This window comes from Phascolarctos cinereus, unplaced genomic scaffold, assembly GCF_003287225.1.
Source record: "Phascolarctos cinereus isolate Bilbo 61053 unplaced genomic scaffold, phaCin_HiC Scaffold_7;HRSCAF=346, whole genome shotgun sequence".
NCBI classification, from domain to species: Eukaryota; Metazoa; Chordata; class Mammalia; order Diprotodontia; family Phascolarctidae; genus Phascolarctos; species Phascolarctos cinereus.
Genome location: NW_027556180.1, coordinates 58995761 through 59009142, shown reverse-complemented (window position 1 = coordinate 59009142; position 13382 = coordinate 58995761).

Here is a 13382-nt window from a genome sequence, read left to right as displayed (position 1 = left end):
GTTTCATTTTGTTTGTTTTTGTTTTTGTTTTGTTTTGTTTTGTTTTTTGCCTTCTGGTAACTTTAGTGCTTAGCACAGAGCCTGAGCTTAGTAAGCACTTAATGTTTGCTGAATGATTCACTCTTTGACTAAAAGATTCACTCCAAGAGTAATAAATCTAACCCCTTTTCCCTACCAGTCTGGGAATCCCATGGGAAAGCTAGGGATTCATCAGAATATTTGAGTATTGCCTTGTGGACCCTGGGTATGATTTGTTTCAGAGGAGAGAATATTAACTAACTTGAAGGCTTTTTATATGTTTTCTGTATTTGTTTCTTGGCTCCTGTGAGAACTTGGCATCTTCCAAATTTTCTGTGAGTGAAATAAGGGCAGATCCATATCCAGAATACATTTGCTGTATCAATTATTTATAAAGGAGTTGAGGACTCTGTTATCCACATTTGAGGAAGCCTAGACATGACTGTAATGGGAGATTTTACAACATATATTCTGTGTGAAGGCATATGAGCTAGAGAGAATACGACCTTTGGGAGTCAGACCCCTGAGATCAAACCGGATTCTTGTAATTCTTGTAATCTTATGAGTCTAAGCCTCAAGAATGGGGAAGGGGGGGAAGGCTGGACCACAAATTGCACAAAGCAATGAGCAATCTCTGATGGAATTTGTCCAAACTTGATGGCATTATCCACCTTATTGCTAAACATTCATCAACTGGAAATATTATTGTAGTTAGCTAACTCTGCCACCCCTACCTCAACCTTAAGACAAGTTGAGTCTTTCTATGTGTATTTAAATACTATGCCCACTGTTGAATACCATTGAATGAATCTAAAAAAAATCTTCCAATCTGATAGATTTGTTTACCTCTCTTGCTGCTGTGAATAACATTCTTGGGGTTAGGAGTGCAATATTTCATGCATAGCAGTTGTTTAAAAATACTTTCTGAATTGAATTTCCTTTAAGAAACAAAAGCCTGCTCAGACCCACATCAAATACTGAAGTTTATTTTAATATTTCCCTTCAACAAAATCACAGAAGTTCAGTGTATGGAAGAACTTCAGAGGCCAGCTAATCCTAATTCTATCAGAAAAAGAATCTTTTCAATATCTCTGAGGAGTAGTCAAAGAGCCTAGCCTGAATGAATTAATGAATGAATGAATGACATTTATTAAGCACTTACTATGTTCCCTGAACTGAACTATGTGTAAGAGCTATGAATGTAAAAGTGAAACATTCCCTGCCCTCAAGGAGTCTGCAATCTAATGGAAGACACAACACATCCAAGGAAATTGTGGTCAAGAAAGAACATTATGATCTGAAAAGCTACAAGGATATTAAGAAGAAGGGTGGCTGATTGGCAATGGTTTTTACAGAAGCCTTGGTAGTATTGCTCATTCCTTTGATTATATGGCTCGTAGCAAGAGGCAGAAAGGAACAGATTGCCGGGGAGGGGGGGAGGCAAGGGGATAGACGTAGTGGGAATGAAAGAGAGTATGTATTTGAAGCAGGATGGATGGCGAGAAAAAAACCAAAGAGGATGGTCAGATTGGGATGTAAAACATAATCTGAGGTGAGAGACAACGGACCATAAAGGGTAATGTTTGTTTGGACTGGCTGACTCACCCATCAAGATAGCATGGCCCCAGGAGGCTATTTCCAGAACTGAGTGAATTAAGTCACCTAAGGCATGGTCTATGGACATCAGGTGGTCCTGAGGATACTATGGTGGGAGGGGAGGAGGCGGCAAGAAGTCAGCCAACCTCTAGTAACAGGAAACCTACTATTTCTAACCTGTCCACAAGGATAGTATTAAACTTTATCTTGACCCCAGAAGGAATTTTGGGGAGGGGTCAGCATGTTGTTTAAATTCAGTGAATGAGAGCTTAAATGTGTTTTTACCTGAATCATTTTATTTTATTTTATTTTTTCACAGAGGTCTTCTTTTTATTAAGAATCAATCTTCCAGTCTGTTCCAGTCAAAACCTATTTAGGTATCAGTCTTAGAATTCTACCAGGGTAGAAGGATGGGGAGAATGACCAAATGTATTGTATTTAACTGTCTTAACACTATAGCATCTCTGATAATCATTGGAAACATTCCAGATATGCTGATGACTATAAAATCAATGGCTTTACCTTTTTGTACTTCTAAAATATTTCAGGTTACTAATCCAAAAATGCAGGACACTGATCTCAAATCCATTTTGTTCTGCTTTGAAATATAGTTTTGTTTAATGCCTGTTTACTGAAAGAAAACAAAAGTCGGTGAAATGAAGTTAAAAAAGGAGTAGCTAAGGTCTCTATAAGAAACAATCACATTCTTTATAAATTCCCAATATGTATGAGATCTAAGGTCTTCCTTTGCCTTTTTTTTTTAAAGAAAAGTATACTGAGTATATGAGGCAGATGATATTAATTCATAATGATTTAAAGGGGATGGGCTATATAGGTTCTGTAGCCACATACTACCCCACAGGTATGAATTGATCCAACAATTCTGGAAAGAGTCTTGAAGTTATACTTACAAAGTAACTAAAATATCCATGCCCTTTGACACAGTGATCCTACAGCTAACCATATAACTCAAGGAAATAAATTATTTTATTAAAAAGTCCCACATACAACAAAATATTTATAGTAGAACTTTTTGTAATAGTATGATTCCAGAAACAAAGTGGATACCCACTGTCTGGGGTGGTTCATGAATGTAATAGAATCTTAAATAAGCTGGAGAAGGAAATGACAAACCACTATAGTGTCTTTGCCAAGAAAATCCCATAAGGAATCATGAAGAGTTGCATACAACTAAAATGACTGAACAACAAAAAGGAACTATGACTGTGAGGAATACAGAGAAGCATAGGAAGATTTAGACAAATGAATTCACAGCACAATGAGAAGAACCAGAAAAAACAATAGACACAATGACTACAACCACGTAAAAGAAACAATAATGAAACCTTAAAAGTGAGTATGTAAAATTATAATGACCAAGTTTAATCCCAGAAAAGAACATGAGAAATGCACTTCCCTCTCTTCTTTGGAGAAAAGGAGAATGGATGTGGAATATTGCATACAATGTCAGACTTTGTTGATATACAGGTTAGATTAGCTGGACTACTTTTCCTTGTTTTATTTCTTTGTTTTAAAGGATGGCTGTCTGAGAGGAAAAAGAGGAGGATTACATTGTTTAAAAAAACCTTAGCGATAATAATACAAATTTAAATTATAAAATTTAAAAGGCCTTCACAGCCTAGGGAAGGAAACAAATAGAATCAATATTTTTTTAAATCAATGACCATTTACGTAAGAAAAAAAATTAAATAGATACCACAAATTGAACCATACCTTCCTCCTCTTGACACTGTTCCCAAATAGATATAGATACATATTTTTTTTTCTAGGACTTTAAGGAAAAAAAAAGAAAAAAGCCAAAACAAAGCCAAAATTTGGATCTTATATTCTAACAAAGGAGCTGAGAAAATAAAGAATGTTTTAAAAGATATTTTGGTAGGCCTGCCGTCAGGCAGTATTTGGACATGATTTATGGTCCAGCCCTAAGCACTGACACTGGACTTCTGTGCTGGAGCAAGAGTCAGAGGGGCATTGAGCTTGGTGACTTCTTCAATAAATCACAATTACCAAAACACCTGTGATAAATAGTTCAAATCTTGCTGTTCAATAGCTCTCAACATTTGCTGTTGGTTTGTTGGGGTCCCACACTGATACATTAATTCCTTGTCTTTACCCTAAGGATACATTGACCACAGAAGTTCCAAAGGCTTTCCATTCATTACATGAAGAAATTTGCAGTACCTTCCATCTGGAAATGTTATGAAACCCTCCCTATTACATTTTTACCCTAAAATTTAATCTTTAAAATAAATGTTATTGATATTGTTTCTCCTCATAGTCCCCTTGTGTGCCCTCTCTTCCTTTCTCTCCACCCTCCCAGACAGTCTTCTATGTAACAAAGAAGAAAATATAGCATGCTAAGTGGTACACCCATCGTGCTCTACTTCTGCAAAGAAAGGAGGAAAGTTAATTATCTTCTCATATCTCTTCTTTGGGGTCAAGTTCGGCTATAATTTCACCACATTCAGTTTCTATTGTTATATTTTTCTCTCCATTTACATTGTTGTGGGCATTGTGAATAGCTTTCTGCTGACTTCACTGTGTCTGTCCATAAAATCCATGCGTCTCACTATTCATCAAATCCATTATTTCTTACAACCCAGTAATATTCAATTGCATTTGTGTACCAGTTTGTTTAGACATGCCACAGTTGGTGTGGATAATAAAGCAGATACGTTATTTCCACTTCTTTGCCATTACAAAAAATGCTGCTATAAATATTTCATTGTACATGTCACCTTATAATTTAGAAGAAGGTCAGGAAAATCTGAAACATCTATCAAGACATCAGCATAAAGAACAGGTGGCATAGAAAAATGAAAGAAAAATTCACATGAAGAAGTAAAGATCCCCATTGTCAAACAGTGGTTTTCCAATATAGTGACTAAGTGGGCCATTAATTCTCAATTCACTACAAATTTATTGAGTATCTACCATGGGCAAGACACTGCCCAGGGTCATACAGGCAGTAAATAAGTGTCAGAGGCCCAAATGCTTTAACTACAGAGCCAGTAGACTCTTCCACTATAATATTCTGTCTTTTAAGTGATTTTGTCATGGTCACACACAGCTTGGGTGTGTCAGATCTAAGAGAAAAACCCAGGCAGGTCTCCCTGTTTACAAGTCCAGATTTATTACCATAATACCGTGTTGCCTCTAAAAGCTGCCATTGTGGTGCATATGATTGACAGTTGGGTTTTCTTTTCGTTTCAGAAGGAGCTCTGGCCATGTTTTACTTCACTTATAACTTGACTCTTGGGATTTCTCCTCTCCCTCTTTCTCCTCCTCTTCTTCCTCCTGTTTCTCCTCTTTCTCTTTCTCCTCCTCCTCCTCCTCCTCCAATGGTATCTTGCCCCACTAGAATATCCTTCTTACTCTCCCCACTTCCTAGGACCACTTCATGTCATCTTCTTCCATTAAAATGTAAGTTTCTTGAAGGTAGAGACAATTCACTTCCATATATTTGTACCTCTGCACCTGGCACATAGTAAGCACTTAATAAATGTTCTATCTGCTTATTTACCACCGACCAAGTTAAGGCATTCGAAATTTGCATGTACTAGCATAGGGAGAGAGGGAGGAGTGTTTGAACAGAGGAATTCAGGCTCCTCAAGGGGAACAACTGTCTCATTTCTTTTGACCTTTGTATTTTGAGCTCCCAGCCTATTGCTTAAATATAATAGGCACTTAATAAGTGTTTATTGAAATGAGTTCAATTGAAATTAAATGAGCAAGGTACATTTTAAGTTCAATGACTTTAAACAAGTAGTCATTTTCTCCTTATTTTCTATCAGAAATGGAAGTGCCCTCCCTGCACCCCACCAAAATAATGATATGGGGAATTTGGAGTCTACCTCAGAACCAGGAAGACCTGGGTTCTTCTCCAACTCGTGAAACATGCCAGTGGGAACCCTGTCCAAGTTAACCTCTCACTGCTCTGGGCAACACTTGAAGGCTATAAATGGAAAAAGAAGGTGCCAGCTTACATTAGTTGTGTGAGTTCCCTCACTGGGCAGTACCCTTTACCAATGAAATCACAGGTCTATTCCTTATTCTCTATTTTATTCCTTAAGAATCAGCCTCCCAATAACAAAGTAATGCATCTTAGTTATAATAGACCCACCTAGCAACTCTAAACAAATGAGATAACCTATGTAAAGCACTTTGCAGACCTTGGTGTGCCATATAAACTCTATCTGATCTTGGACATAGTATGTTGCACGTTTCCTATTTCAGTATGATCCTTGACTCCTCACCATCCTTCTCCACTCATATCCATTGGTTGCCAAATTCTTCTATTTCTCCCTCCATTACATATCTTATAGGCATCCGCTTATCACTACTCACATAGCAGCCGCAATCCTTGTCTAAGCCCTCATCTTTGCCGCGTTGGACCATTGCAGTGGACTCCAAATTATATTCCTCATCTATCTCCATTTTAAGCCATTCTCCACATGGCTGGCAAAGAGACATAGTCCTTAGGCATAGATTGGACTATTTCACTTGCCTGCTTAGTAAGCTTCAATGACTTCCTATTATCTCTAGGATAAAAGATGACCTCCTCTGTTTGATTTTTCAAGCCCTTTACAACCTGGCTGCAACCAACCTTTCCAGGTTTATTCTGCATCATTCTCCTTCCTATACTCCACAATCTGGCCAAACTGACCCTCTGGCTATTCCTCATCTATGGCTCCTTCTCCCAACTCCATACCTTTGCAGCCACTGTGCCCCATGCCTGGAATGTTCTATCACCTCATACAATTGGTTTTCACATTTATTTACTTTATTTTTTAATTTATGGAATAAAACATACATTTCCTTAACACAGTATAACAGAAAATATGATTGCACAGGAAACTATGAATTGATTAAGTACAACTTGCTATTCCTTTTAAATATATAATAAAGTTATCAAGTATTTTTTTCTTTTTTCCTTCCCTCCCACCCACCCCAAAGATGGCTTCCATTAGACACAAATACACACACACACACAAGCATACACACCTGGATGGATGAATGTGCATATATATATATGTGTGTGTGTGTGTGTGTGTGTGTGTGTGTGTGTGTGTGTGTGCATGCACATATTCACATACATATATGCACACAAAGATATACATAAAATTATTCTATACAAACTTCTATTCTTCAGTTCTTTCTCTGGGTGCAAATAGCATCTTTCAGTCTTTCACTTTCTTCAACACTCAGTTCAACCCCATCTTCAACATGAAGTCTTTCTTCATCCATCTGCAAGTGCTAACTCCCTTCCCCTGCCCCAAATTATCTCAGTTGTATTTTGTATTTGCTGTTGTTGTTTAATTGTGTTCAACTGTGACCCCCATTTGGGGTTTTCTTGGCAAAAGTACTAAAACCATTTGATATTTCCTTCTCCAGCTCATTTTACAGATGAGGAAACTGAGGCAAACAGAATTAAGTGACTTACCCAGGGTCACACAGCTAGGACATATCCCAGGAGAGATTTGAAATAAGGTCTTCTGACTCCAGGCCCAGCGCTCTATTCACTATGACACTTGGCTGCCCCTTATATGTGTACATATTGTTTCCCCTGACAGAATGCAAATTCCTTGAGGGAGGCATTATTTCATTCAGTATGTGCTCAGTGTACATAGTAGGTGTTTCATAAATATTTGTTGATTGGTTAATTAAAAATACTCAATGGTCTTAGCAGCCCTGAGGGAGAGTCTCAGGGTCATCCTGGAGAACTCATTCTAATAACTCATAAAACTCAGTTTTTGTTCAGTTGTGTCTGGCTCTTTATGACTTCATATGAGGTTTTCTTGGCAAAGACACTGGAGCAGTTTGCCACTTACTTCTCCAGTGGATTAAGGCAAATGGAAATTAAGTGCCTTGACTAAGGTCACAAGGCTAGTGAACGTCTAAGGCTACATTTGAACCCATGTCTTCTTAACTCCAGACCCCACACTTTATCCACTAAGCCATCTAGCTGCCTACTTTCTACTTCAGTACTTCCTTACATCTAGCCTAAATCAGTCTTGCTGTAGAGCTCATCCCTTCTGTCTGCTTTCTGTAGCAGCAGAGAACAGCTGGTCCCCAATTGCTCCATGATATATATTCACCAGCTCACAGATTTATTAAGTCTTGATGCATATTAGCTCTGTTACAGATTCAGAGAGGAGCAGGCTCTTGGCTAAACAGGCAGTCACTCCCAGGCCTGTATGAAACATGCCCTCGGGAGCTCTTAGCAGATGCCTGGTTAGATCATTGAAAAGAAAAGCAAAAAGATTTTTCCCTCTTATTTTGAATCCACGATGAATCTATCATGTAGGATCAACTGCCAGGCATCCCCAGTCTATAAAAATGAGGAAAGCCTCCTTTGGCATAAATCTTTTTATAGAGGCTCAATGATGACCTTAATAGTCGAAAAATCTAAAAAGAAATGAAGTATGTCAGAGAAGAATCCCAATCACATGGCCACTGTGCCCTTCCTTGTGGGGGAGGTCAAGTGACTATCATAATCTGTTACTACCACTCCAACCACGTCAATGATCTACTCAAAAACAACAAAAATAATAACAACAACGATGAGGATGGCAACCACAACAAAATCCACATGCGAAAATAAAGGCACTGCTCTCTTTCTTACATCTGAAGGAAACTTCAGTATCTGACTTGGCAGCCCCTAGGCAGTATGGGGAAAAAAAAGAAAATGAAAGCTTATTTCCCCAGAAAATCTATAGCAATTTGCAACATTTCCTTTATTTCCTTTGTTGGGTCATGCTTTGTAATACCCAGGCTTGGGAAAAGATCTGAACGAACTAACCAGCCCAAAAATGTTGACAGGAGCAGTGAGAAAAAAAAACACTCCCTGGCAGAAACAATAAATATTACATCTTTATCTTCCACTCATCACCAGTGATCCAGTGAATGAGATTCAGAGGCAGACCCAGTACAGCTCAGGAGTGAGGTAATCACTCATGATACAGCAGATTTTTTTTTCCTACCTAATTCAGGAGCCACAGGACATGATGAGGATATGGTGGTCACTCCTTTAGAAGAGACATTTTCTCTCTCCATCCAAGGAAGCTGCTGTCGGTTGCTTCTTCATGAATATCCTCCTAGACACTTGTCAAAATTAATATCACAGGAGCTGAAAAGACTGGGACAGGAAAGGAGAATAGTTGATTGTATGTTTTTCTTTTGGAGCAAAAAATAACAGCTATTTTGAGAATAAAAATAAGTTTGTATATTATGCAGAGTCATACTCCAAACCTTTTAGGAAATGGTGAGGCAAAGGTAAAAATATGTATGAGATGGATTTTTATTGACTCTTCTGTGAAGGGAGAAATTGAGCTATATGTCTACCCACAATAAACATGCCCCTGGGAAACACAGGCATGAGGCCATCAGGAGATGGAGCGCCATGATGAATGCAGCAAAAAATGAACAGAAAATGGAGCTGCTTACCACTCCATCTTGCTCTGTGCCATATGCTATGTCTTCTTCCTCTCTGCTCCAGAGGTGCTAGTGTTGACACACCAGGTGAATTGTGCCTTTCTGGAAAGGAGCATATTTTAACTTCTGCAACCACTGAAGTTTATGATGAAGGCCCATGAGTAGAGTATCCAATTGAATTCCCTACCCCTTCCATATTTAGATAGGACAAAAGAGAAGATATGTTAGAAAGCTGGGTTTTCTTTTTTTATTTTTCTTGGGGACTCTTATGTACTTTACACCATCTCATTATGACAAAGAAAGTGAGAACTATCTTCCAATGAGTCACTGAAATCTGAAGGTTAAGAAGAAATTGATGTGGCTCTGAACAAAGATAGATTATACATCTTAAATGTAAAAGTTAAACTACAAATTTCAAAATAAAAATAATCCATTATAAATGTATATATAAAAGATACATTGCAAATTAAAAGATGCAATATGAATCTCAAAATATAAATGAAAGTCTGAACTGGTTGGTGATGATGGTAGTTAAGTGTGGCAAATCATAGAATCAGAAACCTAGAAGGAGAAAGAACCATAGAAGCCATCTATGGTTCATTTTACAGATGAGGAAACTAAGGCCCAGAGTAAGGGACTTGTCTGAGGTCACAAAGGCAGCTAATGATAGAATCAGATTTTGAAACCAGATCCTGTGACTCCCAAGTCAGTGCTCTGTCTACTGTAACATAAAATCATCAAGGTAGCTTGATAATAAGAGGAAGATGTCTGGATCAGGCACTTTGCCACGATGCATGTCCTAGCGTAGCTTAGCAATCTCATTAACTTAATGTTAGTGGGACACATTTCCAGAATGGTAAAGAAGAGACATTCAATAGCACAGGTAATTATAATAATGCTAGTTTAATGCCCTATGGTGGGAGACCATGCAAAGAGAATTACTTATGCGATTAAATAGAATTTACTATGTAACACTTAGACCTGAAAAGATTCTAGCAATCAGACAATACAAGCCTCTCATTTTAAAGAGGAAGAAACTGAGGACCAGAGAAGTTAAATGATACCTTTAAGATTACAGAGGAAGCAGGTTCTGAGGTTATGAACCTAATTCCTCTGACTCAAAAGTCAGGGCTTTTTTTCATATTAGCAGGCAATGATTATGATACTTTCTAGGTTTGGTAAGGTCACTGGTATCAAATGAATATCATACTAATACAGTACTTCAAAATATAGTCTGGGCTTTTATGCAAGGTAAGAAATATAAAGGGTTGGGGGGAGTCTTTATCCTGAAGAGGCAAATTGAAACAAAAATGAATAAATCCTCATACGAGTAAACAGGCAAAGAAAAGAATTTTCTTTTTCTGTCTCTCTGATCTGTATTCCTAAGAATCTATATTCCCTTATGTTCTTATGAATTTCTAGTTGAGAAATCCACACATGATGACACCCTCCCCCATTTTTCTCCTCATTGTTTTCCAAGTTACTAGGCTAAAAGACACAAATATGCTTTGTTTCCCCACAAACACACACCTGCATATGAACCTAAAACAAGGCCTAGAAAAGGGAGTCATGCATTTATTTAAGGCCTCCCTTCTCTGTCAATACAGTGATTATGTGCTAATGTTCATAGCTGCTTATTACCAAAGGGCTCTCTGTGGCAAGAGAGAGAGAGCTAGCCTCAAAAGCAGGAAAAAGGAAGGAAAGCGTTGATTTTGCAGCTTTCACCTCCACCAAAAAGGCAGACTGACTGTGTGACCCTGGGCAACCTAGGTACTCTCTAATTCTATTCTCTATGACTACAAACTACAGAGAAGGTGCCAACCTGCATTGGGAGACATTTGTAACCGGAGTTTCACCATAGATCAGGTCCCTTTTCCTGTCATCACAAGAGTGGTAAATGTCTCTGAAAGTGTTAAAGAGGAGGATTGATGGTGACGCTAATAACAAGATGTATGAGTCATTCACTAACGGATCCATTAGAATGCAGTGGAACTCCTTCCTCTCCCCCAAAACACCACACTCTCATGATGCCAACAAGTGTTGTAGTGGATATAGTTCAAAATCTAGAATCAGGAACATAAGGCCTGAATTTAAATGCAGCCGCAGGCACTGACTGGCTTTGAGACCCTGGGAAAGCCATTTAACCTGCCGCAGTTTCCTCATCTATAAAACAGGGGTAATAATAACACAAAGTGTAAGGGTTATTCTGAGAGTCAAATGAGATATTAATTGTAAAATGCTTTGTAAACCTTACAGATCTATATAAATGTTAACAAAAATTATTATTATATTCTGGGACCAGAGGGACTAACTCACTGAGGACAAGATCCTGAATCACCTGCCACAAGAGGTGGTCTGATTTCCTTATAATGAAATCTCTGACCTCAAAGTTTCTGGAGGCAACTCTAGGGAAGCTAAGAAGAAGAAACAGAGAATGAGGGTTTAAGGGAAGAAATGGCCTTTGAGCCAGGGGATTTTCCCCTGTGCCATACTGTAACCCTAGGATTTTCAGATATGATGGCATTTCCTCTCCTCCTGTCAGTGTTGAACTCATGGGCATCCATGCAACAGCCATCTGGCAGTCCACTGAGGTTTCATTGTTCCTGACAATGATAGGCTCTTGACTCAGATGCAGTTGGGCCCTGAAAAAAATGGCCCATTTTAAGCTGGGGAGCAGCACATTATAATCTTGAGAACTAACTCCTTCAGCAGCAAGACAATGCTAACCAAGACAATGAGACACAGTGCCTTTCCTGATCATCGAATATACAAGTTATTAAACCTTCATCTTCTACCTTCCTAGACTGGGTGCCAAACTTGTAACCTTGAAGCCAGGGTTAGGCTGGCCTTGCATCCTCCTATCTCTAGGGATTGAAAGAAGGTACTTTGAGCCATCGGCGTTTGAAATGACTACTCTTAAACTGTTTTCTTGCTATCTGCCATCAATTTTTAAATGACATTCTCCTTTTTCAGTACTACTATGCATGTCGTGGTCATAGAGGAAAGATTCAGAAAAGAAAAAATAGAGGCTCAGAGCAATAACCAAAAACAGGTGATGTATACACTCAAACAATTTTAAAGAGCTTGGAAATGGCTAGGGGTGCTAGAATCCCTTTGATTTCAGCTCTCTGCACTTCAGTATTTCAAGTGACTCATATTTCATTCAGAACGATCAGTCCCTCTGTTAACTTAGATAACAAATGTTATTAGATGGTCTGCATTCATTACTGTGACCAAAAGCGTTCATTACTGGATGGACAGCCTTCTCTTGATGTACCAAATCACCAACCCTTCTCTGACCCTTTCTTTCCTTGCCTGGAAAATGTAGACTTAGATGGGTATTACATAAGGTCCTTTCCCCACAATAGCCTGATTTGTTTCCCTACAGAGTCTGGTTTTCTCTCAAGGTCTCCCACAAAAGGGGGTTGAACTGGCATTATTATAATTACCTATGCTACTGAACGTCTCTTCTTTAACATTCTGTGTCTCACTAGCATTAAGTTAATGAGATTGTCAAGCTATGCTAGGTGGCAAAGTGCCTAACACAGAGATCTTCCTCTTATTACTAAGATGCCCTGTGTCCTGCTTCACTGATGATTTTGTGTTACAGTGAAAAAAAAAACAGTCTTTGAAGTCAGAGGACCTGGTTTCAAAATCCAATTTTGCTATTTGCTGTCTTTGTGACTTTGGGATCAATTCTATTATCCCAGCCTGCCCCCTGATTTTAACTAGGCTTTGAGCCCCAGCTCCATAATCAAAGCCTCTCCTGTTTGCCAGATTTTGCCCTCAGCTGACATACCTTTCAAGAAATCAGGGTACCTTCAAACATCAGTGAGTCATCCTGGTAGGACTTCAGTGACTCAAAATGCTCCTAATAAAAATGAAATATGATTTGATTAAAAAGTCTTTGACTATTCAGTGGCTTATTTATCACATAATGTGAAGTGAACCCATTGGATACTTTATTGCTTGGTGTCCATGCAAAATATGTGCCAGTTAATTTTGAGATTCACCCCACCACTGCCATTTCTGTCATGTGTTACATATTATTCATGAAATTCATGAATCAAAGCTGCTTTGGGAAATTGACTCAAATATTAACTAATCCAAATTTTGTAACACTTACAATTGAGGTAGTTAGAAGGTTGAGACATCAATATTTGCTCTTATCTTTTCAACAGGAGCATACCTGCTTAACCATCTTATTAAAAAGTATACACTTAGGCTTATGTGCATCATCTAGCTCCTTAATACTGCATCCTACCTGTCAGGACATAGATGGAATTCTATTTCCCATCAGACCAGCAATTTTC